The sequence below is a fragment of the Patagioenas fasciata genome, chromosome 1 (assembly GCF_037038585.1).
Source record: "Patagioenas fasciata isolate bPatFas1 chromosome 1, bPatFas1.hap1, whole genome shotgun sequence".
Taxonomy (NCBI): domain Eukaryota; kingdom Metazoa; phylum Chordata; class Aves; order Columbiformes; family Columbidae; genus Patagioenas; species Patagioenas fasciata.
This window is the reverse complement of record NC_092520.1, coordinates 8799848-8825204: the sequence shown is the minus strand read 5'-3', so window position 1 is coordinate 8825204 and position 25357 is coordinate 8799848. Positions and strand designations below refer to the sequence as shown.

The window sequence follows — 25357 nt, the reverse complement described above, 5'->3', positions numbered from 1 at the left end:
ATCATTCATTTTAATGTGATACTAGGCATATTACCACAAAAACAGAGAGAGGCTACCATTTTACTGATTATCTAGTTAAAAAAGCTCTACAATATAAATTCTTTGTAGCCCCTCGCTGCACACAAAAGGTTTAATGCTGCATCTGAAAAACCACATGTACATAAAAGCAAAGAATTTGTAATTGCCTCTGATTTTTGCTTTTTTTTTCCCTTTTCATTCCTCTCGTTACAAAAGCCACAGCTATCACTCTCTTTAACTGCTAATAAAAGCAATCTAATGACAGGTAGATTTGCTGGTTTGTAGCTTCTTTGAACCCCCAACACAGTCACTAAAGGAAAGTAACTTTAGCTAGAAAAGAGATCCTCGCAGCGCTATGGTGAATAATTCATCATTGCATTTTTCTTTTCATCTCATTTTGTGCCAGTAACGTATGCAACTGAAAATATTGTAAAAGCTAAAAACAACCACAGACAAGGACTTCCAGCAGCAAAATACACATAAAACTAGCAGGCAGGCAGGTTTCCCCAGCTTATATAATAATAGCTTTAGCTCAACAGAACCCCCATCACTCACCGAGGACTGAATTCACTTGAACAAAAGCAGAGCCCGGTCACCAAATGCAGCTTCGCAGGACTCTTAATGCGAGATGCTCCTGTCTGCTGTTCAGTTCACACTTGCCTTTATAACTAAGCCAACCAACAACATTCGGTTGCTGAACCTGATGAATTATAAAACGGTAGCTCCCAGACTCTCATATTTTACATCACAGGGGGTGGTCATCCAGCATACACACTGCCTGTGTACATATATTCTGCTATAACTCATCCCGATAAACACATCAGTGCTGGCAGCAGTGACAGTAATTGGTGCTCAGGATGTACAAGCAAAAACCAATAGAGCACACTCCCACCTTCTGCTCCGTGCCACATCTCTACCTGTCAATCACTGCACCTTGTTAAGGTGGAATGATCAACTGCACTTCAGAGGATAAGCAAAACTCAGAGAAGAAATCATTTACCGATACGGATTCTTCACTTAAATTTTTCTTAGTATAGTGGTAAACATAGCTTCTATCTCCTCTAGATACAATGTTCATGATTTTTCTTTTTAAAATCTTCATAAAATCTTCCCTTCTTAAAGACACAGTTCTTATTTTGTGACTAACACACTATTCCTAACTTCTACTATCATGAATAGAAATTATTCAAGCAAATTCCACGGACATTAACAATAATAACCTAAAATCCTTGCTCCGGGCAGAATGACTGTTAAAAGTAATATACTTGCTAGGTGAAATTACGTGTATGTTTTAAAAGCCTCTTAAAAAAATGCTGATTCGTTTTAGGAACATCCTCTAAGTTATCAATATATATTTGTAAAGCTCTTCACTTCTCTAATGCTTTCTTTTTTCCCGTGCTTGCACTATTTTCAAAGCAAATGTATAGATACAAAATAACAGAACCAAAGAGCTAAAACTTAGAAAATCAATTAAACTAAACATTTTCAAATGGGAGTTACTACAGCAATCGCAATTACAATTGTTGCACGTGCCACAAGTTAGTACTCACAATTAGCCCCTAACAAGCAAAACTAGTAATGGTAATGGTAATGGTAATGGTAATGGTAATGGTAATGGTAATGGTAATGGTAATACACAGCCAGGGATCAGTCGCTGGAAAGGGTTTTGTATGGCAAGTCTTTTATGATGAAGGATGAGTTGGTCTTTCAGAGTTGAGCTCCTGGAATTTTGTGTGTTTTACACAAACTCAAGGGCATTTGTAACAAGTGCAGGGTGTGAAAAAATGCTTTATTTGGGATGATTTTCTCTTTCTCCATCACTAGCGATGACTCTCAGAGGGCTCCATTTGGAGCCTGAACTTGATCCAGCTTCTTTCACTCCCCTGACATTTGGTACCACGACAAAAGGTTGTGCTTGGGAAGGTGAGCACAGTTGTTTGAGCCGTTGTGCATCGCCTGGATGCTTTTCCACGAACAACTGGGCTGAGGAATGCAAATGAAGGCTGAGCCGGCAGCCCCAGGCAGAAACCCAACCCTTCTCACCATCTGGACCAGCCGATGTGCGTCACCATGTGGGAACGGGGTGTTGCATTTCATGCATAGCAAAAGCAAGTCCTATATATATCCCTTTTCTCCCTTCCTCAGCTGCTCGTTCCCCCCCACTCCCCACTTGTCTCTTTGTGTTCAGCACCTTCATTACCCAAGAAAATAATTTTTACTAAATGCCAGAGGCATGAGCGGTGTTTCTGCATGTGCTACTGGCTTTTGCTATAATGGCTTATATGAAGGTAAAACACTATATAGTTGGGTGGCAGAATGTAGCGGAGACAAATCAGGACTTAATCAGACTAATGGTTTTGATGTCTCTGTCTTTCTCAGAGGAAAGGACAGCTGAAATCAAATAATTGGATCCTCCAGCAATGCTGACTGGGAATAATCCAATATGGGCAGAAAATCTTCCAGATGACAGAGCCTGGCTCATTGAGAAGCAGCAGTAAGATCTGTACCACTGGGTTTGCCTTATAGAGCCAAATTCTATTTTCATGTGTTTACAGACTTCACTTGCAAATTATGGACGTTCTATACAGTGGCCCAAGCACAATAGTTTGTTATTTTGTGTGCTAATTCGGGTTGTCTGACCTATTTTTTGTGAAAGACAGGTTTCAGGCCATATGTGCCAGAATGCCCTAAATGGCATCTATTTTCCTTTTTATTTTGCCTTAACACTATTTGGAATTGAAGAGGCTTCCCAAGAGTCTGTGTAAACATGACACTGCCTTACAATAATTGGGTGCAGTGTGATTTAAGACACAAGCAATGCTTGATTGAATCTTCTTGACCAATATGACATTCACCCTAAAATTCAGCTTAAATTCACTGAAGTAAAGGTTTGTAAAACTGAAAAACATCACAATAATGTAAAACATTGCAATATTTCCTAGCTGTGTGTAGGTGGTATTCATAAACCACAGTCTGTGGTATTACACAATTTCAAGAAAAATTGCTATCCCATTTCACACTTACTTGCAATTTTTACTTAGTTAGCCTGGCTTCCATGTTACCTTTCCATGGGAAATATTTCATAGCTGATACTGTCATAATATTCAGTAGTGTGGTGCTCTGTAAAACTGCTGCCTTCCCAGTGAATGGATACACTCGTCGCACAACCCGTGGCCTTGGGGCTCTGTTCATATGTTCTGGTGCAGAATGTGAGATTTCACATTCAAACTTTCTCACTTCACTGACAAGTGCACGAAAATCCCATATGGCTGCCAGATTTCTGTATACCTACACAGATATATAGTAAGTATTTTTAAGGCATTTGTAACGAACACACTTACTACTTGCACACTTTGAGGTTCCTTGCTTCAAGCTGCACACTAGAAATTATCTAAAAATGATTATAAAAAATAAAGGGGTTCCCATTTGCTGCCAAAACATGACTTCTTTCTTCCATAGTCACATGTTCGATATTGACTACACACCACAGACATTCTGGTTGCTATCTAAAGAGAGAACACAGATCACCGGGGAAAAATCAGGGCATTCTGCTGGAATAACAGAAGTAGTTACCTTTGCCACCCAAGAAGCAGCTAAGGAAACTTCAAATTAAGAGTAACTACGGGCAGGTTTGATACTATCAAGAGCATGAATTAGGTAGTACAATTAACTCGCTGCCCAATGAAGCAAAATGAGATCTCCAGGATCTCCACAGTGTGGACCCAGAGTGCCAGGTGACTAAACGTGCAGTAACAGAGATAATGCCCAGGCTCTGCCAGCTGGAACAGATGATGAGTGCACTAGTCACTAATTCCTGCCATGTGGCCTGAGGAGCCAACATGCAAACTAAAGGGGTGTTTATTCAGTACCTTGCATTTAGAAATTATGCTCTTCAGTTCCTTAGTGAATTTTGTCAGATTTACACTGACTAAAGGAAATGCTTTTTCATCTGATAGACTGTTGATGGCCATGTCAGAGGATATGGCTAAAGCAAAGAGCCCAGCAGGATTTTTAAAAGGCTGAGGAACTTATCAGACAACAGCATCCTGAAGTGCAGTAATAACAAGAAACCAAAACTCTTCAATGACCAGGGGATCTAAAAAAGCTTGGTTTCTTATGGATGCTTCTCATTTGATCTCAGACTCAACCCGTCGCTCTACCTCAGTCTGCAACATTTCACAACAGAACAGCTTCTCTTGAGCCTCTTACAAGACAAAGCCCAGAACCTCGATGGCTGCAGGTCACTAGCCTGGTCTTTGCCACCTTCCTTGCAGCAAAGGCACTAACTTAGCTCTCCTTCCCTAACCCAGCTAAGAGCTGCTGTGAAATCTGTATGAGTGTAGTTAATTCTGAGACCTTACTTTTTTCAAATCAAAACCAGCTGAGCATACTTGTAAAGGTCTTTCATTAAATTTGACCAAGATAACCACTAGTTACAGGGATTTTCAACACCTATGCTGTCTGAAGGGTAGTAGCATGAGACACAGTCGTCATTGTACCTTTTGTGTACAGAGATCTGTTAAACTTTTAATTCCAGCTGAGACCACTAGGATTTATGAATTTCACAAGTTTCTCCACTCTCTGTGCTCTGAATCAAAAAATAATTTTGCCTTTTATATATATACACAGTAAAAGAGTACCACACATTGATTCAGAAAATCACATTGCTGTAGCCTACATACATCATACATTGAAAAATAAACAGAAGTCAAAATGTAAATGAATTTAATTGCCATAGCAAGGCAATGAAGAAAGTCATGTCCTCTCAGTGTTGTACACTCGCAATTATATTTAAGAATAGTTTTTAAACAGAGCTTCAGTTTCTACGATTAAGCCTCATAAGTACAAATGAACAAAACTGTGTATTTAGATTAATTAATAAATTAGCTGGCACAGGGCTTTGAAGATGTAAAGGACTGTACAAGTGCTATTACTGTAATAATATTTTCTGAATTACAATACTTTACTTCCTCAAGTGACATCTTTTTTTTACTGCAAGTACAGCGTGCAAGCTCAGGTCCTCTTACTGAATGAGGACCGTGTTTGAAAAAGTACAGAAAAAATGAGAATTTAAGGGGATATTCAGCTAGGTGTGAATGAACAGACACCCAAGAGAGAAATTCCCGTTGATCAAGGGCAATGACAAGAACTTGCTTTGCTAGTTAGGAAGGCTGAACTCTTTTAATGGTGGCTTCATAGTCTCAAGAATATGAATGATCATATCAGTAATAAAGAAGAGCTGCTAAAAGGAAGAAAGGCCAGATGGCACTTTCCCTAGAGCCCCTGGAGAGGTTGCCTAGATTTGATTTCAAAAGTCTCTTATAGCACCCCATGAACCTAGAATACTACAGTAGCCCATTTAAAAGCCAGTGAATTTCATACAAATGCTGATTTTCTGTATGGATCAGATTGGGTCAGCTGGTTAAACACCTGAGAAATGTAGATGATGCTCTTCAGCATCCAGAATTGGGGTGGTGTTGTTGTCTGGGCTTTCATTTTATCTTTAACCCTGTGTTTCTCATTGTTTTCTTTCTGCTGTTTCCTTTTAAAGGAGCTGAACTTGTCTGAAGCTCGATAATGAAATGCAAAACAAACCACAAAGGATTTACTAACTGCAAGAGATGGAAATGCAGTTCAAGATCCACTTTCTGTTGGGTAAAAGATAAGATTCAGAAGCAAAGCAGGCAAGCATCTTTTACACAAAGAGAAAGTCCCACAGTCAATTTCTCAAAAGCCTGGTGCAGGGATCAAATGAGTTAACAGCTTTGCATGGCAAAGAATGGTGAAGCAACATGAAGAACCTCCTGTAGTTCACAGTCTAACTCTGTGTGCACTTTGTGGTGGGAGGAGTAGGTGGTTGATTTGGGGAAGAAGCACAGCACAGGAATGATACACTTGACTCCTCTAAGGATGGTGACAAAAATCTGTCAGCTTGGCATAGTCCTCCACATCACCTACAGCAACTACTGATGCATGGAGAAAGTAACAGCTTTACAGACATCATGGTTAAGACGTATGGGATGTGCGGTGGAGAGGGAAGATCTGCCTTAGTGAAGCAGCCTATGGCAGTGCTGCAAGGGACTATCCATGGAAAGGGTCACAAGGGTTGTTCAGCCTGGAGAAGAGAAGGCTCTGAGGAGACCTCACTGTGGCCTTTGGTTACTTAAAAGGGACCTATAAGAAAGATGATGACAGACTTTTCAGCAGGGCCTGTTGTCACAGGACAAGAGATGATGGTTTTAAACTAAACGAGGGGAGATTCAGGCCAGACATAAGGAAGAAATTTTTTACAGTGAGGGTGGTGAAACCCTGTCCCAGGTTGCCCAGAGAGGTGATGGATGCACCATCCCTGGAGACATCCCAGGCCAGGCTGGACAGGGCTCTGAGCAACCTGATCTGGTGAAGATGTCCCTGCTCATGGCAGGGGTTGGACTGGATGAGCTTTGAAGATCCCTTCCAACCCATGATTCTGTAATTGTATGATAAGTACATAGAACACTCTTCATGAGAAAACTGTGAAATTCAGGCCTGTAGTTGTGGTAGATTGCAAAAAAATAAGCGGCAAAGCCTGAGGATGCCTTCTGCACTGAGTGTGACAATGAGCTAGAACAGGAATCAGTATGCACACACTTTTAGAATAAGTTTTCCCCTCCTACAGTTTTCTTTCAGGAAAGAAAATTTGAAGCCTGGATGACTAACTACAATGCAGATGGCAGAGCAATGTAGAGATAGATACCGATGCTAGCTCCAGATGAGCCAGCTTAGATGACACCATGAGCGAATTTAACCTACTCGTATTGAACTCCATGGTTATGCTGTTCCTGGAGCCTGAACATTTAAAGCAGTTTGTGATGCAGAGAAGCCAAGGATGGGCAGCAGGTGATACTCAAGCTAGGTCTGTGCCAGCTATTCTTGCAAAATTTACTTCTGCAGGGTTTTTTTGCTATTACTTGCAAATGCGCCAAGAAAGTACCTCCCAGCAAGGAAGAATATATGCAATTGCAGGAGTATCAGAGTGAAATATTGCTCTGAAAAGAAAGGACGAAGTAACTGCTCTGTTGGGAGATGGCAAACGCTCCTTCAGCTCAGCAGGAATCATCTGTATCCTTGCATGGTTCACAAGACTGCTGAGACTGCAGATTTACTGCCTTGGCTCTAATGTCAGACCAATTAATTCACCTCTCACCAGAAACCCTTTTGGTTAGCTAAGGGTGATGGCACCCTGGTGAACATGCTTTGAGGGGACTCACATGGCCAATCATTCCTCTACTCTCCGGCACTCTGAAGGCACGAATGGACATGACACTCCATCTACAGGTCAGCAGTAACCACGATCAGGGAAAAGTCTGTCATTCCACCACATTTGTACCTGGCACAGAGTCTTAGCTGAGCTGGGCACTTAAGGACAAGCCACCATTTTGTAAGGATTGTGTCTGATGGGACCCAGAAACCAGGCCTTGGATTAGATGCTCTATTCTTGAACTACTTACAGCTCAATGATTAATTAGGAGTGGGAAAGTGCTCTAAGACCTTTAACTGAAGAACTGGAGAATTAAAGGAGGTGAAATATGAATACTTATTCTCAATACAGCATCAGAGTCTCTGAGTGAAACCCTACTGAAATAACTCACATTATATAGATACAACAAGAACACTTGGGTAATAATTTTTAAATTCTAAAATCAGGGAATAGTGAGGAACTGAACAGAGAGACAGTGCATGTTAAAGCTGAGGATCTGCAGTTCCCAGCACTTAGATTTGTAGCTTTTTCCTGACCAGCTTTCTGCTAGATATGTGAAATGGAAACAAATCAAATGGCAAATACAGGCCAAAGATAAAAGAATAATTAAGGGCAGCAGTGAGGAGAAGGAAGCTGATTGCCTTATCTCCCTTCTGCTTACAACTCCACAGCTTTTTTAGCAGAGCGTCTTGTAAAAGAAAAGAAGGAGCAAATGGCAGGTGAGAACGTGGGACATTTGGTACAGGAGTTTTCTCTTGTGTGTTTGTTCTCAGCTCAGCACTGTTTCACGCAAGTACTGTGAAGATAAACTGAAAATAATGATATATTTAAACATTAATGCTGCAGGCCACATAAGCACCTTCAAAGCAAACAGTTTTGGAAGAGTTGGAGAGTCCAAGCAGTGATTTTCTCCATTTTTTTTCCTGCTTTTAACCACAATTAGGGAAAAAAAACCTTTGGTCCTTCCTGCATTAATACTGCATATGATAATATACGTCAGTCGAAGAGATATAAGAGGGAACAATATAAAAGCACTGTCACTGAGCATGCGTACAAAATAAAGGAACTTTTTCAGCACCAGCTCTGAGACAACATGCTTATCGGCCTTTAACATGTAGTTTGGGGACGGAATAATCAGAGGTGACATACTTGAATGAGAAGAATAAAAACAAAGTGACCCTGAGGTGACCATGGGGAAAATGGGCAATCCATACTACTTTGTGTTGGTACCAAACAAGGACTTCAACAAAAATGTACAGAAATGCGGTAAGTTGATGAAAACGGGCCACTTTTGAAGGAAACAATATGAACCTTACAGAGAAAACACTGTCTACAGTCCACCATGAAAGGATGGTGGAAGATGACTTATCGTGAAGATTGTAGCCGGTTTCATATCTCAATAGATGGGATGTGTTCTGGCAATGTGTCACCTTATGGATATCACGGTATTCTGTTACGAAGTAATAAAAACCTACATTCCTGAAAGTATCATCAATATTCTGCACATTGATAAATTAGTCAACTTGTACCACAAAGTTATGAGGGGAAAAAATTCTCTCTCTTTTTACCACTAAATTTAAATGTTTCTCAGTAAGCACCTCACTGGACTACTGTTCTTCAGCTCTTACCCAGCGAAATAACAAGGACCTTTATGAGGATGAAAAATGCAAGTCCTGTGTGTGTATTTACACTATACTACCTATATCCTAGCAAAAAGAAGAGTCTAGTAAACAAAGCTTTTCTGAGTATGATTGACCAGAGGAGATGAACAAATAATTTGCAGTGAATATATGAATATATGCTTTCTTCTCTCTCTTTTTTTTTTTTAATGATTTTTTTTTGTTGTTTTCACAAATTAATGATCACACAGGAGTTAGTAGATGCCCTCAGCCTATATAGTTGGTTTATGAACATTATGTTTTTAGTATTTACAATGGGAGTTTTGCACAATCATATACTTCATTTTCTGACTGGTGAGGTGTAAATATTGCCCATTCCTTGGGCAAATATTAATATGAAACATGTTCATTATAAAAATATTACTAACAATAAGTTCATCCAGACATTGGATGGATATTAAATGCAGATGATCACAAACACACATGAATCATTCAATAATATATGCATGTTTCTGATAAAGTTTTTTTGGTGTTTGGCTTTCTTTCAGAAACCTAAGAAACATAATTTTCAAGGCCAACCAACAACATTTTTCTCCCTGTAACATAATTCCTATACTAATACTATACAGAATAGAGAACCAACACTATATAGAACAAAGACGCACTTTTACACACTTGATTGGTTTGCAGTTAATCGATTTTCAAATAATCAACTGTTCCTAAACTACAAACTTGTTGACTTAATAAGACTTGAAAAAGAGTAGGGAAAATCTGTTAAAATCAATGTATGTAAAAGTTAAAGCATGTTAATATTCATGGAGTCACTTCAGGGTCTTTCTTTCAATGAAACTACCTTTTTTTTTTCCTCTGGAAGGAATAAATCCGCTTGAGATCTTAATGTATGCAAATTTAACACAGTGCTTCCTGCAAATAATTGATTTTCTTTAACTTTCCTTTTACCTGTGGTCAATGAAGTTAATATTAACTGGTATTAGATTGGATGTAGCCAGAAATTACTTTTGATCTTTCCAACCAAAACAAAATCCTCTTATTTCTTCTGATGTAGTAGCAAGAAAAGAGACACATCCTGTGTTCAGTTCATTAAAATTTACATTCTAAAGACAAATGACAGGGGGACAAGACACTGAAAAACTCAGATTAGTCCTTAATATTGTACTGAGGAAGAAAAATGCCATCATACAGTATATAATCACTGATGACAGCCCTGACAGCTGAGAAAATATCATTTTGAAAAGCTAACCTTTCTCTTTGAAATAATGGTACAATAACTGAATGTCCCATATTAATTTAAACTAATTATTTGTTTGATCTATGTGATAGACATTATGACTGCTGAAATCTAAACAATGTTTCACATTATTTTCTATATTTGAGGTCTCTTTAATTACAGCTGAGTAGTAACCTGCTATGTGAAGGCATGCCCTGGACGTACTGAACATTATTAGGATCAGGGTAATTTTAGGGTCCACTTGGTAAATGCAGGTGAAACTTGATGAAAGACTAATGGAACTAATCCTGCCAAAAAGTACTGCATATCTGCAGCTTCACGCACACGTATGAGAGAAGAAAAATGACACAATGATTCTGCTTACAGTTTCTCCAGTTCTTTACTTCCAGAGATCTTTGATTCTAACCATAATATATTAGTGGATATTTTGCATTGGGATTTTTTTCTGCAAAGAAAGCTACATCCTCAATGACTGCCCTAGGAGTTAAATTTCCAGATACACTAACATATCTGGGCCCAAGATATTATGTTGTTGATGGTTCCTAAATCAGTGTTTTATGTAAGAAGTTGATCCCTTTGTTCATTTTTTTTTTCCCTCTGTAACAAGCAAACAGTGCCTGTTGATAATATCCAGATGCAGCACTCAGTGAACAGTTTCTCCTATTACATGACATGTGTCCTTTCCAAGAACAATAAACAATTTATTTATGGAGTACATGTGACAAATAAAGACTTGTAGCTGATCTTTCATGATCTTGATTTTGCTCATTTAGCTGTTATTTTATTGTTTTAGCATTAAAATGCTACTGTAAGAGAGAAAACCAAAATAAATATCTTATGGATAACTTCTAATCTGAAAGTAGCATTTAGGGCTTTAGAATGGGAAGAGGAAGACTCAACAAGCTTCCTCAGCTGTTTCAGTGCAGATTCCTATACAAACCCCAACCACCTTGGCAAACACAAACCATCCTCAGTTACCACATATACCAACATGAAAGAGAATTAACAGGCAATCTCTCTCACCATATTTTATGCAAGTTTTCTAAAGTCCCCTCTCACTTCATGATCTTCTTTGCCAGCAGCATTAAAAAATGAACTGTTCTTATGGAAAACATGGTGGTTATCTGGTTCTTCTGCTGCGCAAAGCAAATCCCTAACCAAGACCACCTATACACATCTTCCGTCTCCAATAACCAGATTTTCAGGGATCCACAATTCAGTGCAAGAAATATTGTGGTATCTGTCTTTAAGAACATATTGTTAGAGGAAAATCTCATCCTTTTTTTTCTAGGAGAACTTTGATTTAAACCTTTTCTAGAGAACTTTATTACCAGCCTCCAAATGGTAACCTGAACCAATAATTCAGCAACAGCTTTGCTAGAGCAATTTGCTACCGTAAGTTTTCCAAATACTTATCTAGCCATCCTGAAAGGCAATTTCCACGCAGAAGAATCTTTCACCCTTCACACTTACCTCCTGTACACTTAAATGAAGAGACACTAGCCTGTACATGTGCAATACTTAAGTTTTCACTGAATGGATAGAGCCTTAGTTTTGCAACACAGTAAACCTTTTAATACACCTCATGCAAAATAAGCCACTCCTGCAAAATAAGCTGGGCTTTGAAAGATAATTTCCTAATGCCTTCATTAAGTAATGATTATCTACAAGAAAAAAAAAGATCAAGTGTTGCCTTTCTACATATCACCCACATGAAAGAAGACAGGTAACTGAGGTCTCTCAAAGTAATTTCAGCACAGTACCCAAGCATTATTTACACAGCTACAGATTTTCACTGTGAACTGTACTGTGGTATGCACTGTTGAATTACCACCTATATTTATTTGATCAAAGTGGAAGTGTATCTTGGCAAAGATCTATTCTGATTCTCATAGGTACACTTGATTCTCATAGAATTAAAAAGCAATTCAGGTTGGAAGGGACCTTCTAGAGTTTATCTCATCCAGCCCCATGCTTGAAACAAGTCCACTTACATCTTGCTCAGGGCCTTGTTTGGTTGAGTTCTGAAAATGCCCAAGGACTGACATTACACAGCCTCTTTGAGCAACAACTTCCAAAATCTGACTGCTGTGATAGTGAAGATTTTGTTCTTAATAACGAATTGGAATTTCCTTTGTTGTAATTAGTGTCCATTGCCCCTCACTCCATTGCTCTGTATCCCCAGGAAGACTCTGGCTCTTCTCTACACCCTCCTTTTGGGCAGCTGAAGGCAGCAACAAGATTCCTCCTCCCTTTGAGCACAAAGTTTCAAGATTTATTTATTTACTTGAAAAACCAGCTTAGAGATATTTAAAAGACGAAACTTATGCTTCTTTTTAATATTTTATGGCTATGAAACATCGTGGAGGGTGGGCTTGTAAGGATCACTTCCTCCATCAATTTCATCTTTCTGTTTCATATCTTTTTTTCACATTCTGACCTTCTCTATGCCAGGAAATAAATACTGCGCTTGAGGAGCAAAACAGTGCTGCTGATCAGAGTGCTCTGTAAGTGAGGAAGAACAGTTCACAACAGTTAAATGGACTTTTATCTGTCTGCATGAGCAGACACAGAGCTATTCATAAAAGGTCTGTGCTAAGTAGCAGCAGGGAAAAATTAGAAAAAGTGGCTCATTTCTTCAGAACTGCTGTCAAAAGCTCACCAGCATTGGGAAAGAAAGGTGGATCTTAGGTCAAAAAGTGCTATTTGTTCCTTTGGCTTTGTTCACTTGGTTTAATCTCCCCATAGTTCATGAAATTGATTGATAGCATATATTAAAAATTGTAAAAAAGCTAGGCATTAATTAAAAATTAAAAAGCTATGCAGATGTATGCAAATTGCACACTGTGCAGCATTCAACCAATAATAAATACGCAAATTGGGGGTGACCCTCAAGTTCATGGCAGGCTGCCAGTTCAAGGGCTGCAAAGCCAGTACAGTGCTGGCAGGTTGCGTAGAGCACGGGAGCATCCAGCTGCCTGGAGATCCCCAGCTGAGCATTTGTTCCTGGTGCTCTGACATTCTGACTGCAGGGGAAAAATCTTCATACCGCATGTTCACATTCTGCATTCCTTGAAGCTCTAATGACAGAACGATAGCCTTTGGCTTCCAGTCAGCCCTGCTTTCACACTCATCTGCTTGTTGGAAGCTGCAGATGCTTCCAGGGTTGGCTTAACCCCAGTGCCACGGGACCCTGGGCTGGCTAGAGTGGCGAGGTAGATTTGAAAGAATTTTGGACTCAAAAGATGGAGGTTTATTAGAATCCTGAAATTTTTAATTAAAGAGACCTCAAAGGCTGGGTTTATAATTAGTAACGAAGATGTTTCCAAGATGATTCCCCAGCCCTGCGGCAGCTGGTTTGGAGCAGCTAAAGTCTGTACCATCAAACTCTCCTAGCATCCCAAAATTTAACCTTGCTCCTGGGGCTGGACCTGCATCCAGGCTGGCTCCGAGATCATGTAGCACTGGCCTTGGCCAAAATGTGCCAGGGACCATGCTAACAGTTTAACAGCAAGGGCAAACACACTCCAGTTTGTGAATATTGCCAAACATAGTTTACTAGGCTATATGCTACCAAAGTGATTATTTTAAATCAGAGATCTTGCAAGTATTACACATTGTTTTCTTCTGGCCCATCATGGCCCCAAGGGAGAAGAGGCTCCATACTTTAAGCCATTGCTGCTGCTAACTCAGGGCAGCAGATCCCACACCAGCGTTCCTGTTCCCTCCCTGCTCCTCTCTGGAACTCTTGCAGCCTGTACCTGAGCTGCAGGCTCTCATCTTCTTTCTATCCTCCTTTTGCCTGTCAGACCTTGAAGTTTCTCCTACCTTTTGGCACCTTTGGTTCTCCATCATGCAGGAACTCCCTCCATCTCACCCCAGGAGCTCCATCTGGCCCAGTCCTAAAGGAACTGGAGGCAATGGTGAACAAAAAAGTAAAACCCCAAATATTGTCTGTCGCATTTAGGACTAAATTTGGGGCTTTTTCTTCATGTCAGAATTGAACCAGAATAAAGTGATTCTCTATGATTTTGTTTTCAGAAAGCTCTAATTTTGGATCTGTATCAAGGTGACATTTGTTTCTTCAAAATTCCCCTCTTCCTGTACCCAAAATAAGCTGGTCATTGACTTCTTAGTCCTCTTGCAGATATAAAAATATTGTAGCTCTTTCACAAACATATTCTCTTCAAGGAAAATGATTGCAACATATACTTTGCACTCACAGATTAAAGAATCAGGCAGATGTCAAGCAGGTATCTAAGGGCTGGACTGCAATCCTGGAACAGGACCCATGAACTCGGCTATTTAATTTCTCCCTTGTTAGTCACTCTTGATCCAACTCCACCTTGTTTACCCACCTACATTTTCTCTTGGGTTGCATGCCCTTAATTTAGGTACAATCTCCACAATGAACTCCCCGTGTTGTCAGGCTGAATTTATTACATTATTCCATGTCATTGATCAGCATGTCAAGCACCTAGGTGAATGCTGCAGGAGTACTTAAAAGATGACAAACTATTATTATTGTATTCCCTCAAAGCTCTGTTGAAAATTCAGTCACCTTCTGCTTTCAAGCAACAAATACTATTTCTGTTAGCCACACATTTGTGCTTGCAAGCCTCTAGGCAGAATTTACCACTCTGACATCCCAGGACACAGGAACAAGAGTCTGTTGTCAACATTTGCTGGGTTCAGCTGAGGAGATAGTTTTGCCCCTGTCTTTACATATGGTTTGTTGGTTTTGTTTTTGTTTTCATATAACCATTCAAGCAAAAACTACAGCAGAACTTGCCCCCAGAGGAAGAAAACAGAAAACCGCCAGGCACCTTCATGATAAGAAAAAAATGCTATAAAAAAGGTATTTTCAGTGCCACGGATGCAAGCAACAGTCATAAGGGACTCCGTTGAGAGTTTATGATTGCGGGGTGACAATAAAACCCTGGCAGATGTATTGTTAACCTCCTCTCCTCCCTGCCTTCCCCCTTTTGCAACTCCCTCTCCCCGCTTCCCACTCAGGACAGGCAATGGGGAGGGAAAGGACAGAGAGAAGAGAGTTGGAAAAATTAAAGATGTTTTACTAATGCTACTAAGAATAGAGAAAATAATACAAAATATACAAAACCAATCTTGAAAAGTCTCAGCAACTGCAGAGCCAGCACCCAAAGTCCTGGGTTGGACTCTGCAGCCAACCGGAGCTGGATTCAGTCTCTCACTAGGCCTCAGTTCGCAGGGATGACTCACAAGATCCTCTCCTAATGTCTGCCATAAACAAAAGGGAAAAAGGGATGAGATCCTGGTGATCTCCCACTTTATATGAAGTATTCACATGAATGGAATGTTATACACAGTTGGTCAGTTTCTTGGTCACCTGTTTCTCGTTGCCCCTCTCACGAGATGTCCATCCATGCTTATCAATAAGTTTGCGTTCCATTGCTAGGTTTACCAAAACATGTGTCCGGTTCTCCAGGAAAATGCAGCTAATATGAAGACTTTAGCTGACAGGCAAATTCACTGAAGAAGAAACTTGTTTTTTAAGAAAACCACGACAGACTCCCAGTTAACTCTGGCCATAGACACAGAGTTTAACCCCATCACCTGCACCCACAGTTTATGTGCATGTGGCTGAAAAGTTGGCCAGGCCTTCAGGTAGCATCATATTGAGCTATTGCAAATGGATCCCACAGCTCAGTGCAGATGCTGATGACCAGTCTTTAGCAGTGGCAGACACAGCTTTAGAAAGGGCAGGATAGACTCACAAGTTCTTCCTGGTTCCCATGTGAAATAGAGGCATCAGAAATAAAAAGAAAAAAAAAATACATATCACCTGAAGTAAATCAAAAGGCATCAAATATAGAAAATTATACTAGGTTCTAAAAATATCAAAGGAATATATCTGGCGGGACTAAGAACAATAAAAAAGACTGTTTCAGTCTAGTTCGATGAAAGAAAGCTCTGAGGAATAGTATAGATCCATCATGAGGTGAAGATGATAAAATATATTGATGCAGAATGCAGGGAACTATTCACTAAATACTTCCATCTGGGTTTTGGAAAGAAATAGGATATTTCTTTTTACATGAAAGGGATGAAATACTTGTCTGTAATTAGTAGAGTGCTTATTAAAAACAAAGCAAAAAACTAAACACTAGTAACTGGGAATAGAAGATTATATATAAATAGGCATGACTAAATAATTGTGTAAGAGGTCTTGAAGCTACAGATGAGGATACATATTGTTTATAGATTTTCTTCCTTAATGCACCTTGGGCTGCTGAGGAAACTCCAGTAGGCTGAAATAATCGTGATCCAGATGGACAGAAAAGATGCCTGGGCGAGCACAGAGCAGTCAGCCTGATCTCAGTGAAAGTCAAGTAAAGAAAAGGAACTAAAGATGAGAACATAAAAACATTCACATTGTTTTATTTAGAATATGCCTCCTCAGAAAAGCCTCATTCCTGACTTTAAAAAGATGACCAATTAAAAAAACTCTCTAAGTGCAAGAGTGTTCTGTGAAATGTTTGAATTAAGACTACAGGATGTGTGCCACGCAGTATCAGTAAAGTCCATATTGAGTTACAAGGAAAAGGTTTATGTCTCAAAATGTTATTTAAAAGCACAAAATGATTCCTGAATGAAGGTATTTTTGGGAGGGTTTTGGAGGGATAAATACAAGAACATACATTTTTCAGCATTTCGATCAATGCTTTTGAAAACTAAGCCTCTTTTGACTGCATTTGAGGCTAGAACAAAGGCTGGTATTTAAGGTAATAGCAATTAGAGAACATCAGACATTTTTAATGATCTGGTTCACTTGTTAAGCTAGTCCCAGATGAAGGAAAACTGTCTGAATATACCAGCTAATATGATATATATAAAGAAACAAAAAATGAAAGCCATTGTTATGAATGCTTGAAAAAAAAAGACTTAAAGAAAAATTAACAGTGAAAACAGCTGGGTGATTCACTTGGGTTACATGTGCTAAGATTGAGCAGAAAAAGGAGTAAAATGCAGTCTAGAAATGTGTATTTGTGTACTGAGGTCACTGGTACTAAAACACTGAAAGAAGCTCTGTTGTCCAAAAATGACAGTGAAACACGGGGGCAGAAGCCAAAACAGAGATAAAGAAAGACAGCAGAAGATCTGAAGAAATTGTTATGAAGATTTTGAGCTTGGCAAAGAGAATCACAGGATAATAGAATGTCCTGAGTTGGAAGGGACCCACAAGGATCATCGAGTCCAGCTCCTGTCCCTGCACAGGACAACCCCACAGTTCACACCATGTGTCTGAGGGTGTTGTCCAGTCTCTTCTTGAACACTGTCAGGCTTGGGGCCGTGACACCTCCCTGGGGAAAGAAGATGTAATATAGAGCCACTTTCATGGCACAGAATAGTAGATACTTGATGATTTTCATTTAGAAAGGCACAAAAAAGAAGAGTCTAGGAACTGGAAGAGAGAAAAGTCCACATGGGAGATAATGCACATATTTCAATATCTATTAAAATGAATAACCACAGGAAAAAATTAGCACATGAAATCGCGAATTTTCCATTTGTCTGGGTCATCAAATAAAAACAGGATGAATAAAGTTCTCAAAGACAGGTTTCATCTTTGACTTCACCTTCTTAGAAAATATGCTTTTGTTCTACCCGATTTTTGTCCTCAGCAGCATGGTACCAGTGTGAAAATTAAGAGCACATAATGGGCAGGTGTAACAGAATTGGTGATCCAAGCCTGTATCATGACCTTGAAGACTATCGACTGAATCCTAAGAAAATTACAACACTGCATTCCTTTAAAAAGCACTGAAGGGCAGGTTTTGCCTACTTCCTCCTTAAATAGTTAAAAAGAAGCTATAATTCTATAGTAATAGAATTTTACAGTATAGCAACATCTTATATTGTATTTTCAATACTTTCAGAGATCCTCCTTTTTCTCTCTCTCGCTTCAGAAGCTGGGATATTTTTGCAGCTCCTCCTCAACCCTTTTCTTGTGTCTGCTATTCCGTGGGTGATGGTAACAACATCTATGTGTCTAGTGGATCTCAGTCCCTGGCAGTTTGCATTACAGTCCCCAAAACTGTGGAGCAAGATTTCCCTTATGAAAAAAAGACGAACTGAAAACAATTGAAAAGTTAAATATTGCAAATTCAGCTATCATGAGTTAAACGCCTAAATGGGGAAAAAAAAGCATCAATATATAGTGGGAAAGGAAAGACTAAAAAATTGTCTTTGATTTATTATTAGAAGAACACCTACAATGGTAATGTTTTTAATACAAACTATTAAAATAGAAATATATTCCTAATTTAATTTGTGTCACAGAATCACAGAATGCTAGGAATTGGAAGGGACATCAAAAGCTCATGCAGTCCAATCCCCCTGCCGGAGCAGGAACACCCAGATGAGGTTCCACAGGAAGGTGTCCAGGCGGGTTTGAATGTCTGCAGAGAAGGAGACTCCACAGCCCCCCTGGGCAGCTTGTTCCAGTGTCTGTCACCCTCACTGAGGGTAACTCTTCTCAAATTTAAGCGGAACCTTTTGTGTTCCAGTTTGAACCCATTACCCCTTGTCCTACCACTGGTTGTCACCGAGAAGAGCCTGGCTCTGTCCTCATGACACTCACCCTTAATATATCTGTAAGCATTAATAAGGTCACCCCTCAGTCTCCTCTTCTCCAAGCTAGAGAGCCCTAGCTCCCTCAGCCTTTCCTCACACGGGAGATGCTCCACTCCCTTCAATGTCTTTGTTGCCCTGCGCTGGACTCTCTCCAGCAGTTCCCTGTCCTTCTAGAACTGAGGGGCCCAGAACTGGACACAATATTCCAGATGTGGTCTCACCAGGGCAGAGTAGAGGGGCAGGAGAACCTCTCTGACCTACTGACCACCGCCCTTCTAATCCACCCCAGGTACCATTGGCCTTCCTGGCCACAAGGGCCCAGTGCTGGCTCATGCTCATCCTGCTGTCCACCAGGACCCCCAGGTCCCTTTCCTCTACGCTGCTCTCTAATGGATAATTCCCCAACTTATACTGGAACCTGGGGTTGTTCCTACCCAGATGCAAGACTCTACATTTGCCCTTGGTATCTTTCATTAAATTTTTCTCCGCCCAACTCTCCAGCCTGTCCAGGTCTCTGGATGGCGGCACAGCCTCTGGCGTGTCAGCCACTCCTCCCAGCTTCGTGTCATCAGCAAACTTGCTGATAGTGCACTCTATTCCCTCATCCAAGTCATTGATGAATATATTGAATATATTGATTTGAAACACTCTGTGATCTATTCCTCCTCTAGATTTTTACATCTGTAGAAATATAATCGGTGCAGCCCTCTTCTGGCATTATAGGAGTTCACAAAATATGGGTTTAATTTAATTTTTTTTTCCACATTTTAATATTTTTAGTGTCTCAAAAGCAGTATTTTGCTTTTTAAAAAAAGAGACTCTCAAAATTCAGTGAAAATCTCTTGAATTACATAAAATTAATCTGTTTTGTAGGCAGATTCAGGCAGAAAGAAGTGCCAAAACCCAAAGCATATGAGAATCTCTGGAACATATGAAGCATAACAAAAGCAGCCAGAGTGCGTCCTCCCAGTTTTGCCTCCTTGAAGGTATCAACATCATCATAATAAGGCTCTGGGTGAGCTCTTCGTCTACCCCCAAAACAAGCCTTGCTCTCTTTTCTGTGTCATTCCTAGTTCCCTTTGCACCTCTGTACCTTAGCGAGTGTAACTTAATCCTTAATCTTCCAAAGCCCTTTGGGATCATGAAATGAAATTTATTCGAGATACGTAGCTACTATTATGAACTAATTAACGATACCTTAAGGAAGAGAAAAGCAGGCAGCAGCAATGTGGTTTGTTCTTTGCTACAGTACGGTTTGCAATAAAAGGAGCAGTCACATGGAAAAAAGATGTTCTCTTGTAACCAAGCAATGCACATCTCTTCTGTCATCTACAGTGGGCAGTAGCTCGTGTCAGAGCTCCACAGGGCTTTGGGATAAAAGCAGGCTGGCAGCGTTGTCCCTCTCCTTGAAAAGTGAGTTAGATACTCAGTACATCAGGAGATCTGCCTCTCATACGTAGTTTACTTCAAAAAAACCCATGATAGGTATTCATGCAGAAGGAGAGGCTTGGACACTTGGGTTTGCTCATCCCTAAGAGAAAAATGCAAAGAGGGGATCTTGTTGCTGTCTATAGCTACCTAATGGGAAGGTCTAGAGAAGATGGAGAGACATCATTTGTAGAGGTACACAATGGAAGGATGAGAGGCAAAAACCACAAGTTGTGGCAAGGGCAAATTCTGACCAATCATAGCGGGGAGAAAATCTCTGAAGGTGGTGAAACACTGGAACAAGTTACCCAGAGAGGCTGTGGATTTCCATTCTTGGAGATACTCAGACCTTGACTGAGAAAGGCCCTGAGGAGCCTGGTTGAGTTGGCTCCACATTGGGCAGGGGGTTGGAACAGATGATCTCCAGATGTCCCTTTCAACCTAAATTATTCTGTGATTCCATTTAATTATTGGATAGTTTTCAGAGCATTCCCTGTTGGTTTAACTCTGCTCCTGTTAACGTCAGATCATTGAATGTTTTCCGAAAACTCCATCCCCTAGCATCAGTAATATATGTCCTTAAAGAAGCAGCTTCCTCAGCCTATTATTCTTTTGTTGTGCTTCAAAAAAAGTATTTGTACGTACTTTTCCTTCTGTTTAAGTCAAGATTTTCAGCTAGAGACATAATTATTTCCCCAGTATTTAATTGTGATAACAAGTTAAGAGGTTGGCATTGAGCCTTTCAAAAGAGGCCCTACTGACATCCTTTCATTTCACAGAGATTTGCTTCCCTTTCTAAAACAAACATAAATTCATCATGTTTTTAACAGTTTGTTTGTTTGTTTTTCTTTTGCTCTTCAACCACAACTTCTCTCTGATTCTGTCACCTGGGAAGATGTGACACAGTTCTGAAGAGCCAACATCACATCTGCTGCTTTCAAGGAAGGACACTCCTTTCCTTGTTTTCTCTTTCCTTTCCCTTCCGAATAGTCTGATGCTAATTTGGCAAGTCACAGACACCAGAATTTCTTTTTGATTTTGTGTTTTAGTTTGCTTCATTTTCTAGGCATTTAGGAAGCTGAATTAAACAGTGCAGAGGCAGAAGAACACCAGAGTTCTCAAAGGGAGCAAAGAAGAGCAAGAAACTCTTCATTAGCAGTAAGCCCATTATATTGGCTTACACCGCTTAGCATAATTTCGTATTTAGGCTGAGATTTGATGGTGCAATGAGCTCTACAGCATCTATAATGAAGATACATATATCTGGCCCAGTCATTTATGCTGCCTTAATAGTCAATCCATATAAATTAATAGACGCTTGAAACAGATCACATGGAACTTGATCTACAACAGCTTGTTCTAAGATTTGTTTGCCTCAGCATGGGAGGCTGCTACCACGTGTGATGTCTCAACTATCTCACTTAACCATTGCCGCTGTGAGTTCCTGCACTGTGTCTGTGATTCCCGTGCTCATCCGTCAGACCCTGAGGTCCATCACTCCCTGATGCTGTGGGAGCTGGATCACTACAGATATTCACATGAGGAACTCAACTTTGGGAATCTTAGTCTTAAATTGATGCTGACAGCTGACATTCATTGTGAGCTGAGCCCCATCTTCCATGTAAATGAGACACTTCCAGGCAAATGAAATGGCACGAAGAATTTTCCTATCCCATTCTCCATAATTTTAGAATAAAAAAAGTGCTTGCTCTTGTATAGTTTGAGTTATTCAACTTGGGAGATTTTTTTTTTTTTTTTAATAAAAAGAAGACAAGAAAATGCAAGCAATTTAGTAAATTAAAATATTTTCATTGCTGTAATCAAATCCTATACTAAAAGTGCTCCAGAAACTTTCAGAAAAAAAAAAAGATAGAAGTAGAATCCAAATGCCTAATTTTTTTGCAGGAAGTATTTTTATTAAACTGACTTAAGACAAAATAAGCAAGCATTAAAAAAGAAACATGTACCTCATGTAAAAGTTAGCTTATAGTTATAGTTACATATGGTAATATCTCCAGATTTGCATATTTTCTGAACCTCCTAATCCTGAAGAAAAGAGATTAAATTTTTCCTCACTTCACACCTCCACATTTTGAAAAACAAGATACAAGCTGCTAAGTGTGTACAATCAGTTCTGAAGAGTTTCACAAATGATACTGACCTCTACTTCTCGTTTACTGATCACAGCCACTGCCACTGATTGCTGGGGAAGCACAAGATGCCAAACATTGTTTGCTTAAGTCTTTAAATAATCACCAGTCAAATGCCTCTCCAAAGAAGCTCATTACGCCTCTGAAGTGTGGTGGTCTGGAGAGATTATGAACAGCATTTTTCAGCATGCCTAGTGACGTAAGGACTCAAATTACCCACTTTGACTCTGATTTGCGTAAATATGAACATTTGTAGTTACCGGACCTGCACATACTCTCAACCACCAAACATTAGTAGAGAATATGAAAGTTAATTGTACTGGAATTACATCGACATGACTCACACTGAGCACCCAAGAGCTGAACCGCGACTTGACTGGTCAGCCATTGGCTAAGGAATGAATTCCCGACACAACTGAGGTATTCACAGACCTCACCGGATTTCATTTTAAACTTTGTTTTCCATCTTTCTTCAAATAATATGAGTGTCTAGTAATATGTCTATACAGATAACTTCAAAAATTCTACCAAAATGCTTCTCTTCCGACACTGTTTTCCTTCAAAAGGTGAGACGAGAAGAACTCTTGCTGACATATGTTAGTTACACTAATGAAGACCTGGAAGGTGTTTTGAAATTGCAGTGACAGCATGAAAATCATCAGTTTATAGCAATGTAAGATCAATAGCTCTTTTTTCAAAAGTTTTCTGCTTGCCTGCCCTTTGGACACATGATAATATACAATCTGTGTCTCTGATAAGGGAGATTGATGTTAACCACAGACAACACCTCATGACTTTCTGTAAGTTCTGTACAACTGAGTAATCATATTCAGCCTCAACCAGCACATGTAAGAATGAGTAATTGATATTCTAAATAGTATGCTAAGAGACAACACTGCCTACAACTATTGTCCTATAAACATCTGACTTCTGCACATAGTGGTTCTATTGCATAGTCTAAATAGTTCTGCTAAAGCTTAGGAAAAAGTATTTTCAAGATTACTGCTGTCACAATAGCATTTTTGATAAAATAGACCAAAGAAATGAAAGTCATGAATCAATACACATCACAGGCAGAGCAACTTCTCATCTGCCTAAACACAACATGCAAACACACTTCAATTAACCATCACAAAATGGAGAAATGAGCATTTGATGGGAACTACAACAAATTATGAAACCAGATTTGTAAAATAGTTAAACAGCTCTATGGTCCAGTCGCAACCTGGAACAAGTCTAGCATAAAAGCTTAGATAAAAATCTAACGAAACCTTAAATGGTCTCCGTTTCAAACATTCAAACAGTAGTCAGGGTCTGAAGATGCAAGGTACCCAGTTAGATTTGTAAAAACGTTTAGGTAGGTGTCTAACCTGAAATCAATAATCGTCACTCAACACACCTGTTTGGTGGATTCTTCAACATCTTTTTAAGTACCTAAGAAGAAATATTTTTAATCTCATCCTTAGAAGCCTGTATTTTCACTCAAAGCCAAACACATATACACCGCTAAAAACTTCAGTCATTTTTGGGAATGGAAGCCATTCTCCTATAGATACTGTGGTTATGTGGATGATTCTGAAAATTTTAGCCAAAGTCTTTTAACTATCTGTAATTAAAATAATTTTCCTGACATAGGTGGGATTATTAATTCTTAGCAGAGTAAATTCTATTCCACACAACTAAATCATTCTGCTCAGGCTTTCATATTATGTTTCAATTACTGCAATTTCTTTTTCTCTGTCACTAGCAAATGAAATCTTGTTTCACTGAAATCTATCCAAAATTAATTTTCCTAGCTCTTTGCTTTGATCAGCTTTTCCAGGAGACATACAAAACTGAAACAGTGTTTAATTTGGTAGTCTGTCTTACTGATCATTATTGTCTTACTGTTTTCCTTGCACTCGGTCTCCTGCCTGTCTGTAAACATCTCTAATCACATCATCTGCATAAAGTGTAACTGGTTTGGGCTTGGGCAGGGCTGACATGTAGGTTTTGTCTTTCTAAAAAGTATGTAGTCGGAAAGGAACATTTAATTAAAGCTTACTGGGATAATACAAATTAAAAAAAAAACCTATCAGTCTCTGGTCTTTGGAAAAAGTGAGTTGTTTTTGAAAAACTGTTTTTATATCTATTAGTGTGTGCGCACACACATTCACCTGTATGAATAATGGGATACATTTTATACCATCTTCTCACATTCAGATGAGCGGACATTGTCAAATATTATTGCATAAATACTTAAAGATCGTTTCATCCGAAGAAAAAACATCACATTGGACAGCAATGTGTTCAAACACTCGCAGAGCAGCCCAGCACTAAACATCTGACGGGTTTGTAACAGACTGTGTCATTGCAATCAAAAAGCTGCCAACGGGAACATCTTGTTGATTTTATTTGTGATAGACTTGTTGATGGATTGTGAGGGCTGGCTGAAGGAGATGATTGTTATTTTGTGAGCACAGTTTGTACCTGTGTGTGGAGTAGCAATGACCATCTTGCTTCACTGAAGCCCAGAGAGTCCGAACCAGGACCACGGACCAGGCCCAGCATGGAAGCGCCTGGTGGCCTCTGGAAGAGGCTGTTTTCTGCAGCATCCGTTCATAACGGGAACACTAGTTTTCGAGATGAATGATAAATCCCACCACCCCACCTACGCTGCTGAAGAGGACAGCAGAAAGATCACAGAGTGTTTTGGGGTTGGAAGGGGCCTCTGGAGATCATCCAGTGCAACCCACCTGCTAAAGCAGGGTCACCAGAGCAGATCACACAGGAACGTGTCCAGGTGGGTTCGAAAGTCTCCAGAGGAGACTCCACAGCCTCTCTGGGCAGCCTGTTCCAGGCTCTGTCACCTCAAAGTGAAGAAGGTTCTCCTCATACTCAGGTGGAACCTTGTGTGCTTCAGTCTGTGCGCGTTGCCCTTATCCTGCCATTGAGCACCACTGCCTATGCCTATTAAGTTCTTCAAATGAGGACAAAACCAGGTTTTTAATTGCAAACACATTTACATGTTAAAAAAATCCACATTGCTCCAAACAAA

General features: G+C 39.7%; 1 protein-coding gene across 30 annotated transcripts in view; it reads right to left on the bottom strand.

Annotated features, from left to right (window-relative positions):
* DLG2 (discs large MAGUK scaffold protein 2) overlaps nt 1-25357 on the bottom strand; it is a 1047967-nt gene that overhangs the window by 124331 nt on the left and 898279 nt on the right. The window contains exon 1 of one of the 30 annotated variants that reach the window (XM_071799723.1): nt 574-877. The exons of the other annotated variants lie outside the window; for them this stretch is intronic. The gene's annotated coding sequence lies outside the window, so the exon portion shown is untranslated. Of the gene's footprint in view, nt 1-573; nt 878-25357 lie in introns of those variants that run through there. 30 annotated transcript variants of the gene reach the window in all.